At 40.3% G+C, this 19,113-nt stretch overlaps 1 protein-coding gene and 1 non-coding gene across 2 annotated transcripts in view; one reads left to right on the top strand and one right to left on the bottom strand.

The window, feature by feature from the left end:
* LOC136377035 (coiled-coil domain-containing protein 170-like) overlaps positions 1-19,113 on the bottom strand; it is a 38,620-nt gene that overhangs the window by 10,590 nt on the left and 8,917 nt on the right. The window lies entirely within an intron of this gene.
* Positions 10,824-10,899, top strand: TRNAG-ACC (transfer RNA glycine (anticodon ACC)). Its single transcript has one exon. It is a non-coding gene; the product is annotated as a tRNA-Gly (tRNA).

The raw sequence follows: 19,113 nt of genomic DNA, 5'->3' as shown, positions 1-19,113 counted from the left end.
CAATGAACTGTCAGAAAGAGAAATTAAGGAAACAATCCCCTTCACTATTGCAACAAAAAAATAAAGTACCTAGGAGTAAATTTAACCAAGGAGATTAAAGACTTGTAACTGGAAAATTATAAAACATTGATAAAAGAAATCAAGGAAAATACAAACAAGTGGAAGCATATACCATGTTCATGGTTAGGAAGAATAAACATCATTAAAATGTCTATATTACCCAAAGCAATTTATAAATTCAATGCAATACCAATTAAAATACCAATGACATACTCAAAGATATAGAAAAGCCCTGGCCGGTTGGCTCAGCGGTAGAGCGTCGGCCTAGCGTGCGGAGGACCCGGGTTCGACTCCCGGCCAGGGCACACAGGAGAAGCGTCCATTTGCTTCTCCACCCCTCCGCCGCGCTTTCCTCTCTGTCTCTCTCTTCCCCTCCCGCAGCCAAGGCTCCATTGGAGCAAAGATGGCCCGGGCACTGGGGATGGCTCTGTGGCTGCTGCCTCAGGCGCTAGAGTGGCTCTGGTCGCAACATGGTGACGCCCAACATGGGCAGAGCATCGCCCCCTGGTGGGCAGAGCGTCTCCCCATGGTGGGCGTGCCGGGTGGATCCCGGTCGGGCGCATGCGGGAGTCTGTCTGACTGTCTCTCCCTGTTTCCAGCTTCAGAAAAATGGAAAAAAAAAAAAAAAAAAAAAAAGATATAGAAAAAAATATTTCAAAAATTTATATGGAACCAAAAAAGAACACGAATAGCCTCAGCAATCTTGAAAAGGAAGAATAAAGTGGGAGGTATCACACATCCTGATATCAAGTTACACTACAAGGCCATTGTCCTCAAAACAGCGTGGTACTGGCATAAGAACAGGCATATAGATCAATGGAACAGAACAGAGAACCCAGAAATAAACCCACACCTTTATGGACAACTGATATTTGACAAAGGAGGTAAGAGCATACAATGGAGTAAAGACAGCCTCTTTAACAAATGAGGTTGGGAAAATTGGACATCTATCTGCAAAAAAATGAAACAACTTACACCATTCACAAAAATAAACTCAAAATGGATAAAAGACTTAAATGTAAGCCATGAAACCATGAGCATCTTAGAAAAAAACATAGGCAGTAAGCTCTCCAACATCTATTGCAGCAATATATTTGCCGATTTATCTCCAAGGGCAAGTGAAATAAAAGACAGGGTAAACAAATGGGACTATATCAAACTAAAAAGCTTTTGCACAGCTAAAGACAATAAGAACAGAATAAAAAGACAAACTACACAATGGGAGAACATATTCGACAATACGTCTGATAAGGGGTTAATAACCAAAATTTATAAAGAACTTGTAAACTTCAACACCAGGAAGATAAACAATCCGATCAAAAAATGGGCAAAATAAATGAATAGACACTTCTCCAAAGAGGACATACAGATGGCCAATAGGCATACAAAAAAATGCTCAACACCACTAATCATTAGAGAAATGCAAATTAAAACCACAATGAGATATCACCTCACACCAGTCAGAATGGCGCTCATCAACAAAACAACACAGAATAAGTGTTGATGAGGATGTGGAGGATAGGGAACCCTCCTGCACTGCTGGTGGGAATGCAGACTGGTGCAGCCACTGTGGAAAACAGTATGGAGATTCCTCAAAAATTAGCCTTTTGACCCAGCTATCCCACTGTTAGGAATATACCCCAAGAACACCATAGCACTGTTCCAAAAGGAGAAATGCACCCCCATGTTTATGACAGCATTGTTCACAATAGCGAAGATCTGGAAACAGCCCAAGTGTCCATCAGTGGACAAGTGGATTAAAAAGCTTTGGTACATATATACTATGGAATACTACTCAGCCATAAGAAATGATGACATTGGATCATTTACAACAACATGGATGGACCTTGATAACATTATACTGAGCGAAATAAGTAAATCAGAAAAAACTAAGAACTATATGATTCCATACATAGGTGGGACATAAAAATGAGACTCAGAGACTTGGACAAGAGGGTTGTGGTTGGGGTAGGGGGGAAGTGAGGGGGGGAGGGGCACAAAGAAAACCAGATAGAAGGTGATAGAAGACAATTTGACTTTGGGTGATTGGGTATGCAGCATAATCAAATGTCAAAATAACCTGGAGATGTTTTCTCTGAACATATGTACCCTGATTTATCAATGTCACCTCATTAAAATTAATAATACATTTATTTTAAAAAACTAAAAAAATAAAGTAGAAGATCCAGGCCCTCAGAGCCCAGCGCCACGCGCTGCACAGCGCCACGCCATGCCTTCCAAGGTAGCAGGAACCTGCAGCCCCTGATAGAGCAGCTCAGGCTGGAGGCCAGTGTAATGATCCACAGCACTGCATGTGGAAAGCCTGCAAGGGTGCCCTGCTGGTCGTTGTCCAGTGGGAAGCAGCGCCTCCGGGAGCCCAGAGCCTGTGCTGTGCTTTGAACACTGTAGCAAAGAAGTTTGCTGAGGACTGCCTTCAGGCGCAAAGTGATGAATGACCTGCCAACTCTCAAGAAAACATTTTTCTCTAACCAACTAACTTTAAGATATTTCAGACCTTTTCCGAAGGTCTGGTCCTATATCCAAAATTCTACAGAAATTGATGAGCTTCTACTCAAATAAGTAAACTGGGTGAAAGGGTAGACTTTTAAATAATAATAGCCTAGTTTCATTAAAGTGCTTCATACTTAAGAGAAACAAAAATGCTACTACCAAATATACCAAAATTCACCTCCTTCATAAGTGAATTATTATTGTTTCTATGCCTGGAATATTTTGTGTTTTATTTACTGGATGTTTACCTTTGGGGGAGGAAAACATTTTTGTTTATTAAAAAATTGAAATTTGTAATTTGTTGTTCCTAAGATTTTTACACCATAAGAAATTTGTTCTTTTCTAATGAATTTACAATTTTTAAATAAAGATAAGCCCATGTAAAATTGGGGGAAGAGTAGGCTTTAGTAATCAAATGATATCTTGATTTTTCTGAACAAGAAGATTGTTTTATTTTTAACATTCAACACAGGAGCTGTTTCTTAGCAAATTTGTTTGCAAAGATTAATGTTGTGTTATAAAACAGATTTGATCTTTGCCTTCTTAAGTTCCTCTACTTTATAGTTGTGGTTGTACTTTAAAAAGTACATTATTTTATGTCTTCAAAAATGTTTAAACTATCACATACAGACATTGCAAATGATTTTTAAAAAAGTAATGTGGCCTGACCAGGCGGTGGCTCAATGGATAGAGCGTCAGACTGGGATGCCGAGGACCCATGTTCAAGACCCCAAGGTCACCAGCTTGAGCGTGGGCTCATCTGGTTTGAGCAAAAGCTCACCAGCTTGGACCCAAGGTCGCTGGCTCGAGCAAGGGGTCACTCGGTCTGCTGAAGGCCCATGGTCAAGGCACATATGAGAAAGCAGTCAATGAACAGCTAAGGTGTCGCAATGCACAACGAAAAACTAATGATTGATGCTTCTTATCTCTCTCCGTTCCTGTCTGTCTGTCCCTGTCTATCCCTCTCTTTGACTCTCTCTGTCACTGTAAAAAAAAAAAAAAAAAGTAATATGGGGTGGGGGTGGGGGAAATAATTCTCTACCTTATATGGTTTTTTAGTTTTATAATTCTTTCATTTAGATCCCAGTTGCTTCTTTCAAGATTCTGAACATTGATTCTTTTCAAAGATTTAATTCTGGTTAGAGAAGCGATAAGTTCCTGTATGTCTTTAATATCATTTTTCAGAAACATTATCTGGAATGACTGTTTCACATTATTTTCTTTGCAACTTTCTAGTTCACTCTTCATCTCTTGCAATGAAGTTTCTTTTGTAGAAAGTTTTTGAAGATTTCTTAGCTAATGAGAAAGAAAAGTGTTATTTAAAATATTTGTAATTTTGGTTTTAGAACATTCATGATCTTAAATCATTATGGATATTTAAGTTACACATTATTATACAATAAAATGAAGGCTTTCAAGTCTAATAATATATTTCAATGTTAATTTTAAAAAGTGAAACACCAATTCAAAGCATACATTTTAATAAATTTTTGTGTCAATGCACTATTTCATAGTAGATGGTTTTCCTACTTGCTTAACCCTAGGAAACACATACAGGCATACATACACATGCCAAACTAATTTACAGTGTAGCTTACAAAAAGAAAGCAGTAATAATTTGACTCTTTAGGACCTTTAAATACATTTTTTAAAATTTACCAAATTGATGCATATGGTTTGGAATAAGTGATTTTTATTCTCATCAACATTAAAGTTGTTTAAATCTTGTTACAAGAGTAAATTATACCAATTTTAGAATTCCTAGCAGAAAAAAAAAACTTGATACTTGGGCCATAAATACTTTGTTTTACAATGCGTTGCAAAGGAGTGTGTGTACAGAACTCTCTTCTAAAAAGCAACCTATGTTTATATCACTTGGTTTCTGGCCTTATTTGTGCTGATCAGAGAAATGGGTAGAGGAGAGTCAGGAGAGTGAAGCTCAAATTTTTTATATATATTATATATAGTAGCTATTATATATATATATATATATATATATATATATATATATATATATATATATATATATATATATATATATATATATTTAAGGCAAATAAAGGAAAGAAGAGCTCGTAGAGTTATGAAGAGAAGCGAGAGTGATGGGTTGTGAGAGGGGAAGCAGAACAAGAGAGCCACCAGAGGCTGCTACTGGAAGGTAGGGATCACAAAGAATTGACGAGGCTCTGGCCAGTTTGCTCAGTGTATAGAGCGTTGGCCTGGTGTGTGGATGTCCCAGGTTCACTTCTCAGTCAGGGAACACAGGAGAGGAGACTATCTACTTCCCCTGACCTTTCCCCCTTCTTTCTCTCTCTCTCTCTTCTCTCTCTCTCTCTTTCTCTCTCTCTCTCTTTCTCTCCCACAGCCATGGCTCAATTGGTTCAAGTGCATTGGCCCAGGTGCTGTGGAGGCTCTGTGGAACCTCTACCTCAGTGCTGAAAATAGCCCAGTTGTTAGCATGGCCCCAGATGGGCAGAGCATTGGCCCCAGATGGGGGTTGCTGGGTGGATCCCAGTTAGGGCACATGCAGAAGTCTGTCTCTCTTATCTTCCCTCCTCTCACCTGGGGAAAAAAGAAAGAATTGAAGAGGCAGAGGGTTTAGCTGCTGTGAGGTGAGTGATTTTATTATCTTTGGGTAACCATCTTAAAAATCTCTGCTCTTCTGTCTTATAAGTGAATAAAGTTCACTAGATGAAACAATGGAGGTTTCATCTAGTGATCTTTCATCACAAAGATTACATATATGTGATTCTATTTATATAACATTTTAACAACAGCTTTATTGAGATATAATTCATAATGGAGGTATTTTTAGAACTTTTCACATGGCAGAATCTCAACAAATGTTGCATTATAACTATGCCTAGCAAATAGATCCCAACTCTGGTAATCATCATAATTATTAAAACCCTTCAGCATTATATTCATTATTTTAACCAGTTAAGTCAGGGGTTCTCTGCACTGCAGTGGTTATTATTCACCTAAGATACCATAGAAATAACAAATGCCCCCAGGGTTGTGCAACACAGTAGTTCCCTTTCCCTGTGCTATCATATAAGAACTCTTTTAAGATCTCACTCTTAGTTATCCTATTGTTAGAATATTGTTAAGATAATGTTTCATAAATAATACCTAAGTCAGCATGACTCCAGATCACACAATATTGATTTCTAGATCTATTTTAATTTTCCTTTTAATGGCCAAACTCTGTCAATTAGTCTTCCAAAACACTTGCCAGTTCTATTTTTTTTTACTTCCTTCATATGAACAATGATTTGCAATATCTAAGATTTTAAAACACTGCTGCATTGCCCTGGCCGGTTGGCTCAGCGGTAGAGCGTCGGCCTGGCGTGCAGGGGACCGGAGTTCAATTCCCGGCCAGGGCACATAGGAGAAGTGCCCATTTGCTTCTCCACCCCCACCCCCTCCTTCCTCTCTGTCTCTCTCTTCCCCTCCCGCAGCCAAGGCTCCATTGGAGCAAAGGTGGCCCGGGCGCTGGGGATGGCTCCTTGGCCTCTGCCCCAGGCGCTAGAGTGGCTCTGGTTGTGGCAGAGCATCGCCCCCTGGTGGGCAGAGCATCGCCCCTGGTGGGCGTGCCGGGTGGATCCCGGTCGGGCGCATGCGGAAGTCTGTCTGACTGTCTCTCTCCGTTTCCAGCTTCAGAAAAAAAGCAAAAAAAATTAAAAAAATAAAATAAAATAAAACACTGCTGCATTATTTCTTATGCCAAAGAAACACGAATTTTGAATAGTTTGGTTGGATTTGGACATGATGAACCAGAAATATGATCAGGACTTAGCTAAATTTGGGCACCCCCAAAATTGAGAATTCTAAACTCTCAGAAAACAATGCAATAAATAATGGACAAAAGACTTGAAAAGAAACTTTACCAGGAAAGGTATATGGATGGTAAATAAGCCCATAAAAATATATTCAACATCATCAGCCATTAGGGATATGCAAATTAAAGCCACTGTGAGTTATCACCACACATGTATTGGGGTATCGAAAATACAAAATAGTGGCAACACCAAACGCTGGCCAGGATGAGGAGAAATGGATCGCTCATACATTTCTGGTAGGAATGTAAAATGCTACAGCCACTCCGGAATTATTTTGGCAGTTTCTTATAACACTAAACCTGCCATTACCTTCTGACCCAGCTATTGCACTTTTAATGATTTATTCCAGAGAAATGAAAAGTTATATTCACACAGAAACCTATACATAAAGGTCTAGAGAAGCTTTATTTGTAATAGTCAAAAAACTAGAAGCAACCCCCGTATTTGTCAACAAGGAAAGGGTTAAACAAGCTGTAGTACATACATACCACATGTGTACATATGTACATACTGGACTCAGTAATAAAAAGGGCAAAACTGTTGACACATGCAACAATGTAAACTAATCTCTAGGAAATTATGCTGAGTGAAAAAGCCAACCCCAAAAGATTACATATATGTGATTCTATATATATAACATTTTAACAGCCTTATTGAGATATAATTCATAAATTCACACATTTAAACTATACAGTTGCATGGGTTTTAGTATATTCATAGAGTTGTGTAGCCATATTGAACTGTTTTATTTTTCTTTTAAAAATTGATATAATTCACATACCATAAAAATTTACACTTTAAAGCAGGGGTCTCAAACTCGCGGCCCGCGGGCCGCATGCGGCCCGCTGAACAATTTTGTGCGGCCCGCAGACTAATCCACGAAGTTCAAAATATTTTGGATAAAATTAAGTAAGCCTAGGGGCCTACTTGTATTTTTCATTTCTCTAGCATCCTAGCTAGATATTAGCTTAGTTAACAGCAGTTGTGATGCGAACTACAGTTTCTGGTCGTTTTGTGACACTGAGTAAACTGCATGTACGATTGTGCTTGTTGTACTGATTTTTTTTTGTTTTCAACTGCAGTGAGAAAAGTGTTGCGTAACAGTTGCCTTTTGTAGACCTAGTGCGGCCCGCCAAACAGCTGTGATCTTGCTCTGCGGCCCACATGCTGAGTTGAGTTTGAGACCCCAGCTTTAAAGCATACAACCAGTCGTTTTTAGTGTATTCACAGGTTGTGCAATTGAATTCCAGGACATTTCCATTATCCTTTAAAGAAACCCTATACCCGTCAGGAGTTACTGCCCATTATCCCCCCTCTCAACCCCTAGCAACCACTCATCACTCACTGACTCTCTGTCTCTGTGGGTTTGCTTATTCTAGATGTTTCATATGAATGAAATCATGCAATATGCTGCTTCTTGTAACTGATTAATCCTCACTTAGCATAATGTTTTCTAGGTTCATCCATGTTGTAGCATCGTCTTTATAGTTGAATAAAATGCAACTGTATGGATATACCACATTTGCTTAGCCACTCATTAGTTGATGAACATTTGGATTGTCTACTTTTTGGCTTAATGAATAATGCTACTATGAACTTTAATTTACAAGTTTTTTTGTAGTTTTTTTTTTACAGGGACAGAGAGAGTCAGAGAGAGGGATAGACAGGGACAGACAGACAGGAACGGAGAGAGATGAGAAGCATCAACCATCAGTTTTTTGTTGAGACACTTTAGGTGTTCATTGATTGCTTTCTCATATGTGTCTTGATCGTGGGCCTTTAGCAGACCAAGTAACCAATTAGCCAGCGACCTTGGGTCCAAGCTGGCGAGCTTTTTTTTTTTTAAAAAAATATTTTATTTATTGATTTTTTAGAGAGAGAGGAGTGAGAGAGAGAAGGGGGAGGAGCAGGAAGCATCAACTCCCATATGTGCCTTGACCAGGCAAGCCCAAGGTTTCAAACCGGCGACCTCAGTGTTCCAGGTCGATGCTTTATCCCACTGTGCCACCACAGGTCAGGCCTGGCGAGCTTTTTTTTGCTCAAGCCAGATGAGCCCACGCTCAAACTGCCGACCTCGAGGTCTCGAACTTGGGTCCTCCACATCCTAGTCTGACACTCTATCCACTGCGTCACCGCCTGGTCAGGCTAATTTACAAGTTTTTATGTGAAAATATATTTTAATTTTGTCTATCTACCTAGAAGTGGGATAGCTGGATCATATGGTAACACTATGTTTAGCTTTTTGATATACAACATTTTGAAATTACATTTTAGGAATGGAGGAGATATTAGTGGTCGCCAGGGGTTGAGGGTGGGAAGGAAGTGGGTGTGGATATAAAAAAACAGCAGAAAGGATCTTAGTGGCATTGAAACTAACTGTTAGGCATCTTGACTGATTGTTTAGAACATAATACACACAAACACGGAAAGGAATATAAGTTAAACTGGGAAAATCTGAATAAGGTTGGTGGGTTATATTGTTACATTATGCTATAGTTATGCAAAATTTGACTATTGGAAAAAGTGGGCAAAGTATACAATGGATCTATTATTTCTTTAAACCACAAGTGGATTTACAATTGTCTGAATTAAATTTAATAACTGGCTCTAATATATTTTTTCCTTTAGCTGCAAAATTTATATTGCCAGCATTCATCCCCTCCAGAGCTGGCTGCATCTCCCTGGTTTACCAGGTTTCTATTATTTGCTTTATTACTATATTAAGGGAAGAAAAACATCTTATTTGCATAAATACATTCATATTGCCCTTACAAATAAACGCTAGCATGAAAATCAAATTTAAAAGTACTGGCAAAACAGCCTGACCAGTGGTGGCACAGTGGATAGAGCATCGACCTGGGATGCTGAGCTCCCAGGTTCAAAACCCTGAAGTCACTGGCTTCAGTTCTGAAGCACTGGCTTGAGCATGGGATCATTAACATGATCCCATGGTCGCTGGCTTGAGCCCTAGGTCGCTGGCTTGAGGAAGGGGTCACTGGCTCAGCTGGAGTCCCCTGGTCAAGGCATGTATGAAAAGCAATCAATGAACAACTAAAGTGACACAACTATGAGTTGAAACTTCTCATCTCTCTCTCTTCTTCTCCCTCTCTCTCAAAAAAATAAATAATAAGTACTGGCAAAACACATTAAATTTATCTTAAATATAAGACACTGGGCTTTTTTATGCAAGAGGAGGGGAGATAGGCAATTTAGAGATCTAAAGAGCAGATGATACAAAGGACAGGTAATTACAAAGAATAGCAATTGGACTTATGAGTGTCTTCTCAGCAGGAACACAGAAGCTAGGAAACAGCAGAATGATATTCGTAACGCACTAAGAAAGAGATCATTTTTCATTGAGTCTAAGAGGCACAAACATTCACATCTCTGCAACTGGGGTGCATCTTAAATTGATGCCACTTCATATTGTGGATACTTTAGCTAAGAACTTACTTTTAAATTTCCTAATGGTGCATAAAAATGTAGTGTTTCACCCTGGCCTGTTGGCTCAGTGGTAGAGCATTGGCCCAGCATGTGGAATGTCCAGGGTTCGATTCTCAGCCAGGGCACACAGGAGAAGTGCCCATCTGCTTCTACACACACACACACACACACACACCTTTGCTTCTCTCTCTCTCTTCTCCTCCCTTCATGCAGCCACAGCTAGATTAGAGTGGGTTAGCCCCAGGGTGCTGAGGATGGCTCCATGGCCTCTGCCTCAGGAGCTAAAAAATGGCTTTGGTTGCAGCAGAGCAAGGGCCCCAGATGGGCAGAGCATCACCCCCTAGTGCGCTTGCCCGATGAATCCCAGTCCAGCGCATGCCAGAGCCTGTCTCTACCTCCCCTCCTCTCATTAAAAAAAAAAATGTAGTGTTTCTTCTAATCAAGAAAATATGGTAACTGTCAACTATAATTTTATACTGAATGAAATAATATTTTTAGATTGAGTAGAATAAAGACATTTTAGACACAGACAAGTGAATTTACCACCAATAATCCCTCATATAAGAAAATTTTAAGGGATGCTTTTCCATAGAAAAGAAAATGGCCTGACAAAATCTGAAAAGTAAAAAATAACAGACAACAAAAATTAATAGTAAATATATGGGCATATTTAACTTTTCATTAATTAATTTATAGAGTTGAAAATAAAGGACAGAACTAATGCAGGACCTTAAAAAATACATATACATTGAGGAGAGAGAAACAGTTTAAAGCACTATAAAATTTTCAGATTTCTCGGGAGTAACAAAGATTAAATTAGTTCAATATATATGTTAAAATCACAATAGCCATAGAGCATATAACTTCTAAACCAGTAGAAAAGGAAAAAAATGGAATGAGAAAAATAAACATAACACAACAAACCAAAAACATAATCAGTTTTTTGCATGATAGAAGTGGGGGGAAGCCCTGGCCGGTTGGCTCAGCGGTAGAGCATCGGCCTACCGTGCGGAGGACCCGGGTTCGATTTCCGGCCAGGGCACACAGGAGAAGCGCCCATTTGCTTCTCCACCCCTCCTCCGCGCTTTCCTCTCTGTCTCTCTCTTCCCCTCCCGCAGCCGAGGCTCCATTGGAGCAAAGATGTCCCGGGCGCTGGGGATGGCTCTGTGGCCTCTGCCTCAGGTGCTAGAGTGGCTCTGGTCGCCCCCTGGTGGGCAGAGCGTCACCCCATGGTGGGCGTGCCGGGTGGATCCCGGTCGGGCGCATGACTGTCTCTCCCTGTTTCCAGCTTCAGAAAAATGAAAAAAAAAAAAAAAAAAAAAAAAAAAAAAAAAGAAGCGGGGGAAAGGAAACACACAAAAAAAGGGACAGAGAGAATACATATTATGGTAGAAATATATCCAAATAAACAGTAATGTCAATAAATACAAATGGACTAACCTTTCCAGTTAAAAGCAAGAGTTATCATTATTTAAAAAAGAAAAAACCGAACACAATGATATAGTATATTCATACAATAGAATATTACAAAATAATGGAAATTATTAAGTAATACACAAATCTCACTACACAAAAGTTGCAAGTCATAAAAGAATAAAAACAGTATAGTTCCATTCATATAAACATTTTTTGTATTATGATCATTATTTCCCTGTTCATATAAAGATTTAAAACATAAAATTAACATTGATTAGGGATACATATATGTGTAGAAAGTAAAAGTAGGAAGAGAAGCAAGAACATGATTAACATAAAATTCAAAATATCTACTAATTTTGAAGTTTTGGTGGGAAGAAAAGGATTCAATCAGGAAGGGACACACAGGAAACTTGTCATATACTGGTAATGCATAAAACTAGGTTGTGGGTTCACAGGTTTGCTTTATTATCTAACCTGTGTGTACACATTTTATAGTTCATTTCTATGTATGACGTGTTTTTTAAAATCATACATAAAATAAAACTACATATTTTTATAAGATATATATATTCAAAAATATCAACTAGACTTAGATGTGAGAGGATGGAGATGAAGAAAAAATAAAGTGAGAGGGGCTTGCACAAAAAGATGGCCACGTGCTGTGAACTAAGTATGATTAACCTGAGTATGCCTGAGAACTGAAACAAAAGAATAAATTGATTAAAAAGTGCTAACTTTTGGCCCTGGCCGATTGGCTCAGTGGTAGAGCATCGGCCTGGAGTGCAGGAGTCCTGGGTTCAATTCCCGGCCAGGGCACACAGGAGAAGCGCCCATCAGCTTCTCCACCACTCCCCCTCTCCTTCCTCTCTGTCTCTCTCTTCCCCTCCCACAGCCAAGGCTCCATTGGAGCAAGGTTAGCCCAGGCACTGAGGATGGCTCTGTGGCCTCTGCCTCAGGCACTAGAGTGGCTCTGGTCGCAGCAGAGCAACGCCCCAGATGGGCAGAGCATTGCCCCCTGGTGGGCATGCCGGGTGGATCCCGGACGGGCGCATGAGGGAGTCTGACTGCCTTCCCGTTTCCAACTTCAGAAAAATACAAAAAAAAAAAAAAAAGTGCTAACTTTTAATTTACTTCATTGGAGCAAATTTTCACTGCGCTCCAAAGAAACCATGGCTGTGGGAGGGGAAGAGAGAGATAGAGAGAAAGGAGAGGGGGAAGGGTGGAGAAGCAGATGGGCACTTCTCCTGTGTGCCCTGGCCAGGAATCAAACCCAGAACTTCCACATGCTGGGCCGATGCTCTACCACTGAGCCAACCGGCCAGGGCCTCCCCTCCATCTTTACTGAGGTGCGATTGAAAGTAAAAATTACATATAACGTGTGTTATAATGTTTTGATATATGTATACATGAAATAATCCCCACAATCAAGCTTACATAGTTACCATTTTCTTTCTTTTTTTTCTTTTTTGTAGTAGCAACACTTAAAATCTACCCTTTAGCAAATTTCAAGTATACGATACAATATTGTTAACTATAGTCATATTGCTGTACATTAGTTCACCAGAACTCATCTTGCATAACTAAATCTTTGTACCCTTTGACTAACATCTCCCCATTTTCCATTTTCCTTTCCCTTCTACCTTTAAAAACCACCATTCTGCTCTCTGCTTCTATTTATTTTACAAATAAGTGAGATCATAAAGTATATCTGTCTGGCTCATTGCACTTAGCATAATGTCCTCCATGTTCATCCATGTTGTGAAGATGGCAGGCAAGATTTCCTCTTTTTTTTTTTTGACAGAGAGAGAGAATAAAACAGGAAGGGAGAAAGGGGGTGGGAAGCATCAACTTTGTAGTTGCTTTCACTTTAGTTGTGCATTGAGCTTCTCATATGTGCCTTGACTGGGCTGTGCCAGTGTCAACTTGCACAAGCCAGTGACCTTTCAGCTAAAGTTGGCGAGCTTTGGGATCCTGTAGCCCAGGGGTCCCCAAACTACGGCCAGAGGGCCGCATGCGGCCCCCTGAGGCCATTTATCCGACCCCCTCCACACTTCTGGAAGGGGCACCTCTTTCACTGGTGGTCAGTGAGAGGAGCATAGTTCCCATTGAAATACTGGTCAGTTTGTTGATTTAAATTTACTTGTTCTTTATTTTAAATATTGTATTTGTTCCCGTTTTGTTTTTTTACTTTAAAATAAGATATGTGCAGTGTGCATAGGGATTTGTTCATAGTTTTTTTTATAGTCTGGCCCTCCAACGGTCAGAGGAACAGTGAACTGGCCCCTGTGTACAAAGTTTGGGGACCCCTGCTGTAGATAATCCCTTCTCAAGCCAGTAACCCCATGCTGACGGGCCTGCATTCAGAGCTAGGGACCATGGATTTCGAACTGGAGACCTCAGCATTCAGAGTCAACATTTTATCCATTATGCCATCGCCATTAGACAGGATTTCCTTCTTTTTAAAGGCTAAATAATATTCCATTGCATATACACACACACCACATTTTCTTTATTCACTCATCCCATTGACTTACTTTTAATGTAATACATTCCTTTTCCTAGCACAGTAGGCTTGTTGTTCTCATTTAAAGCCAACAGAGGGGCCCTGGCCAGTTGGCTCAGCGGTAGAGCGTCAGCCTGGTGTGCGGGGGTCCCGGGTTCGATTCCCGGCCAGGGCACATAGGAGAAGCGCCCATTTGCTTCTCCACCCCCTCCTCCTTCCTCTCTGTCTCTCTCTTCCCTCCCGCAGCCAAGGCTCCATTGGAGCAAAGATGGCCTGGGCGCTGGGGATGGCTCCTTGGCCTCTGCCCCAGGCGCTAGAGTGGCTCTGGTCGAGGCAGACTGACCCCCACCCCCAGGGGCAGAGCGTAGCCCCCTGGTGGGGAGAGCGTTGCCCCTGGTGGGCGTGCCGGTGGATCCCGGTCGGGCGCATGCGGGAGTCTGTCTGACTGTCTCTCCCCGTTTCCAGCTTCAGAAAAATACAAATAAATAAATAAAGCCAATAAAGGGAGGAAATAAACCACTCCCCTAAGTCCTCATTCTCACCCCTAGCTCAGACTTCATCTCCTAGGAGCTACAAGCTAAAGATTAAGTGGATCTTTCTAGTGGTCTTAAAAATATCAATGGGAAGGACATCATTTGACTCAAGAGAATATTAAATTTCCAGAAAGATTCACTTTAGGATCTAGCCCTAAAAAGGCAAAGCTGTAAACCAAGGGGGTAACATGGTGCACTGGCAACATAATTGGAGTCAGATTATTCAGTTCTTCCCATAAATCACTCTAGTGTTCAGTTGCCTAATCTGCAAAACAAGGTAGTTGGAGCCAATTAACTCAGAGGCCCTTTCCAGTCTATTTTTATATTGTTTTGGGATGTGGGCCTCAGTGAAATGTCAGAACTGCCAAAAAAGTAAAAATAAGTAATCCACTTTGAGGTTCTATTAGATTTAGATGTTTCACCGCTCTAACAAATAAGTGAGAATCAAGACAGGCATCAGAAGTGAGAGATCATTTGACTCCATGACTTGCACCATTCATTAACCAAAGGCACTAGCATGGGCAAGTGGACAAACAGAACTGGACTTTCCTTTCTTCTAGCCCTCAACTATGCAGGAGATTGTTTTACCTCTACCTGATAAGAATGGGGGTAAAATAAATGCCAAAGTACAACTCACTACCGGGCTATTATTCTGAGATGCATGAGATGATGGATGCCTGACTTCTGTTGTCTTAGCCTCATGGGGCCCTTTGCTTTGGTCAGTAGTGAGCATTCCTGGATCTGAGTGGTTTAAAAACTGGAGAGGGCCTGACATGCTGGAGATAAAAGAAGCATGAAACAGATCTAATCATGGTGACCCAAGGTGCGACCGGAGGGATTCTGCATAGAACAATCAGGGAGAGATACTAAGGTCTGTCCGGCATCAACAGCAGTGTCTTTGGGAAGGTCCCACTTCAGATCTTTGCAGTTTAGCCAGCCTTCAGAAGGAGATGCCCACTGACCCTGTTGCTTGGAGACACTGCCGATCTAGTTTTTGGAAGGTAGTATCAAAACACTGTAATTGGTTGAAACAGCCTTCTGATATACATATATGTACTCATAATATCATACTTAAATGCTATTTGTAAATTATATCTTTAGACACCTGACTTACAAATTTCCTTCATTTTCAATTTAGCAATCTATCTGAAATGTTAATTATATCCATCAAGACTCAGCTGAAAGATAAAGAGGCTAAGCTGTTAATAATGTAGCATGTAATACCTCGGAGTGCTCTTTTGCCTCAGAGGAACATAAAATGTAACCACACATGATAACTTTTATAAACTCAATTTCCCAAGAACTTTAGTAACTGCCTTAAAACCATTTTCCCTAAGCAGCTCAATTCCATATATCTTTCTTTTCTAAAGTGAAAATAAAGCAATAGAGAAAAGACATCTTCCAAATTAATGCCCATGTGTTTTATTAAGCAATAAGATAGAGATTTCTTTTTCAAGATCATGGTTTGTATTGTAGGAGTGAGGGGAGTGGCATTTAAAAACTGTGTACCAGCCTGACCTGTGGTGGCGCAGTGGATAAAGCGTCGACCTGGAAATGCTGAGGTCGCCAGTTTGAAACCCTGGGCTTGCCTGGTCAAGGCACATATGGGAGTTGATGCTTCCAGCTCCTCCCCCCTTCTCTCTGTCTCTTTTTCCTCTCTCTCCTTCTCTGTCTCTCTCTCTCCCTCTCTCTCTCCTCTCTAAAAATGAATAAATAAAAAAATAAAAAATAAAAAAAATTAAAAACTGTGTACCAGAGGGCCTGCATGTCAGTGGTGTGTGTGTCCTTTGCTGGGTGGTATCTCTCAGAAAATTGAACCAACCCAGAATGAGAGACATTTTCATAAGAGGGGAAAGAAATGAGGATGGTATGATTTGAAGAAGGTGGAATGGAAAGCATGCAGGCCTTGCCTTCCTCACTGACACTGAAGTCCATGTTGAAATTAATTCATACTAGATGGATTGATATCGAAGGCAATTGTTGAAGTGCACATATCTTTGATGAGACTTTAGTCTCTTTTGATTCTTTTTCTAAGAACCAAAGAAGACAAAGAGCTACATAAGTTTCAGTTGTAAGAATGAAAAGAGAGAATAAACGGCTCCTCAGTCCTGGAACTGAATGATACTAGAGACAAAGTTCTTTTAAAGAATCCTATCCTTTACTTTTATTTCCTTTCCACTCTATACATCTTAAAGCTCTATTAAAAACAGCTTAATGAGTCTCTTATTGCTTCTATGAAACAAGCTATTGGTGTGGGCCAAGTGTATCCCCAGAAACATGAACATATAAACCCTGCAGTATCGGTTCAGGAACCACCTCCTTCCTGGTGGTGAATATACAATATAATATATAGATGATGTATTACAGAATTGTATACCTGCAACCTATATAATTTTATTAAACAATGTCACCCCAATAAATAATTTTTAAAAAACACCTCCTTCCTTGATTCCTTCAAGGAATCTTTCTATCTCTCCTCCTTTTAAAGTATAAAATCCATACTTTTCTTTTGATTGTTATATATTATGTAAAAAACCTTATCTCTCCTATTACATTAAAAGTACCTAAGACCAGGATCTATTTCTGATATATCTCTATCATCGCAAAAACTACAGATTGAATAAAGAACTCAACAGGAAAAATAATAAACTCTTAATACAAAGTTAACTTATATAGATGATGGTACTGTTCTCACAAACTACAATTTTACAAATATAACTAAAATGTATAAGGAGGTTGCCTGACTAGTGCTGGCACAGTGGCTAGAGTGTCGATGCTGAGATCCCAGGGTCGAAACCTTGAGGTCACCCGCTTGAGGGCAGGCTCATCAACATGATCCCAAGGTCACTGGCTTAAGCCCAAAGGTCACTGGCTTGAGCCCAAGGTCACTGACTTGAACAAGGAGTCACTGACTCTGCTTAAGCCCCTTGGTCAAGGCACAGATGAGAAACAATCAATGAACAACTAAAGTGACACAACTACAAGTTGATGTTTGTCTCTCTCCCTTCCTGTCTCTCTCACGCGTGTGCAAGAAAACCCAAACAGAAACAAACATAAAAAAACCAATATGTATAAGGAGGCTAAAACAAAAATAAACAAAGAAATATGGCATAATTATTCTGTAATTTTAGGTTTGTATGTGACTATTATATTTTTGTGTGCTCATAAGATTTATCAATACTTGAGCCTGACCAGGCGGTGGCGCAGTGGATAGAGCATCAGACTGGGATGCAGAGGATCCAGGTTTGAAACCCCGAGGTCACCAGCTTGAGTGTGGGCTCATCTGGTTTGAGCAAAAGCTCACCAACTTGGACCCAAGGTCGGTGGTTCGAGCAAGGGGTTACTTGGTCTGCTGAAGGCCCACGGACAAGGCACATATGAGAAAGCAATCAATGAACAACTAAGGTGTTGCAATGCGCAATGAAAAACTAATGATTGATGCTTCTCAACTCTCCGTTCCCATCTGTCCCTGTTTATCCCTCTCTCTGACTCTCTCTGTCTCTGAAAAAAAAAAAAGATTTATCAATACTTCAAATTAGAAAGATACAGTCGCCTGACCAGGTGGTGGCACAGTGGATAGAGCATCGGACTGGGATGCGGAGGACCCAGGTTCAAGACCCCGAGGTCTCAGGCTTGAGTGCGGGCTCATCTGGTTTGAGCAAAGCTCACCCACTTGGATCCAAGGTCGCTCGCATGAGCAAGGGGTTATTCGGCCTGCTGTAGGCCCACGATCGAGGCACATATGAGAAAGCAATCAATGAACAGCTAAGGCGTTGCAACGAAAAACTGATGATTGATGCTTCTCATCTCTCTCCATTCCTTTCTGTCTGTCCCTATCTATCCCTCTCTCTGACTCTCTCTCTGTCTCTGTAAAAAAAAAAAGAAAGAAAGAAAGAAAGATACAGTCTGCTATGCTTCATATAGTAGAAAGTAAAAACCATTTTTTTTTTTTTACCATATCAGGAACAAGAGAAAATACCAAATCCAAGGTCAATCACTAGAAGAAACCTGAATTGTCCAGTAGGAGTGGCTTCCCTGCACCATTTGCCAGTAGAATGTTTACACATCAGAGAAGCTGTTGCTAGGTGAATGCATTCTAGAGGTCCACGGAAGGGAAAAAAGGACCTCTTAAAGTGATACAGTAGGACATGTGGGTCTTTATTGCCCTAATTAATGAAATGAAAACACAAAGTGGTTTCATCAAGCATTAGAGAACTAAAGAACCTTAAGAAAGTGATCCCACTGAAAGTAAACATTCTGGCAACTGTAAACCTCACATTTTGGGTCTTTCTTTTGAGCATTCTTGAAATAGTTCAAATTTTTATACTGATACATCTTATCAAGGAATAAGTACTTTATTTATTTATTTTTAAATATTTTATTTATTGATTTTTAGAGAGAGGGGAGAGAGAGACAGAGAGAGAAGGGGGAGGAGTACATCAACTCCCATATGTGCCTTGTCCAGGCAAGCCCAAGGTTTCGAACCGGCAACCTCAGTGTTCCAGTTTGACGCTTTATCCCACTGCGCCACCACAGGTCAGGCTGAATAAGCACTTGAAAGGGAGGAGAAAAATGAAGATTCCATCAGCTATTTCTAAAACAAAGGTGATTTCTCTAAAAAGCTAATATCCTACTCCATGGAAATACTTTTCTGCCAGAGAAAGTATGTCCTTATTATGTATTCTTGACACCAGAATCACTAAGATTATACTTCAAATACCATCTAATTCAGTAACTGTCAACTCTGCCTAAACATCATAATCTCAAAGCTCCAAAAAAAGACTGATACCCTGACCCTACC

The sequence above is a fragment of the Saccopteryx leptura genome, chromosome 6 (genome assembly GCF_036850995.1).
Source record: "Saccopteryx leptura isolate mSacLep1 chromosome 6, mSacLep1_pri_phased_curated, whole genome shotgun sequence".
Lineage (NCBI taxonomy): Eukaryota > Metazoa > Chordata > Mammalia > Chiroptera > Emballonuridae > Saccopteryx > Saccopteryx leptura.
This window is presented reverse-complemented; position numbering and strand designations above follow the sequence as displayed.